Below are 744 nucleotides of genomic sequence, written 5' to 3'. Positions count from 1 at the left end.
TGGAGCGTTTCATCAGGGTTTTGGCCTGAGGAAGCCTTGTCCGCGTGTGCAGCTCGATTGCCCGGAGTTTCGAAATCAAGTCTTCTGCCGCTGCGGGCGGGCTCTTGTGGTTCCGCACGGGCACTACAAGAAAACAGCGTAATTCTGACAGACATTCTGACGGAAAATGAGATCTTTGGAATATTCCGACGAATTTCCGAGGAAATTCCGAGAAAACCCAAAATTTGGGTTTCCTCGGAATTTCTTCGGAATATACCGATGCTTATGGAATACCGAGGAAAAATGTATTCCTCGGAAAAAACCGATGAATTCCGAGGATATATTATAGCCGTTAGAGAGCCGTTGGGGGATTTAAAAAATTCCGAGGAAATACTGAGGAAAGAGCTATTGCCGTCGGGATTCCGAGGAAAGAGCCGTCGGAATTTCCTCGGTACTGTCGGCAGCATTTCATCTATAAATACCTGCACCCCCAACCTCTTCATTCACTCCATTTCTTCATCCTCTCACATACTATATTTACACACGAATTTGATTGAAAAAAGCATGTCTTCTTCAAATTATTATGAATATGGTAGTACTAGCGAACCTCAGCCTGCGGTGAATGATCATTTTAGAGGGGAAGATTTACCCAATGCAGAAGCTATGAGATTTTATGATATGTTGGATGCTGGAAAGCAACCCTTGTACGAAGGTTGCAGAGATGGTCATTCAGCTTTATCATCTGCAACAAGACTGATGGGCATT

This window comes from Brassica oleracea, chromosome C4, assembly GCF_000695525.1.
Source record: "Brassica oleracea var. oleracea cultivar TO1000 chromosome C4, BOL, whole genome shotgun sequence".
Taxonomy (NCBI): domain Eukaryota; kingdom Viridiplantae; phylum Streptophyta; class Magnoliopsida; order Brassicales; family Brassicaceae; genus Brassica; species Brassica oleracea.
The sequence above is the reverse complement of the archived record's forward strand: the minus strand, read 5'-3'. Positions refer to the sequence as shown.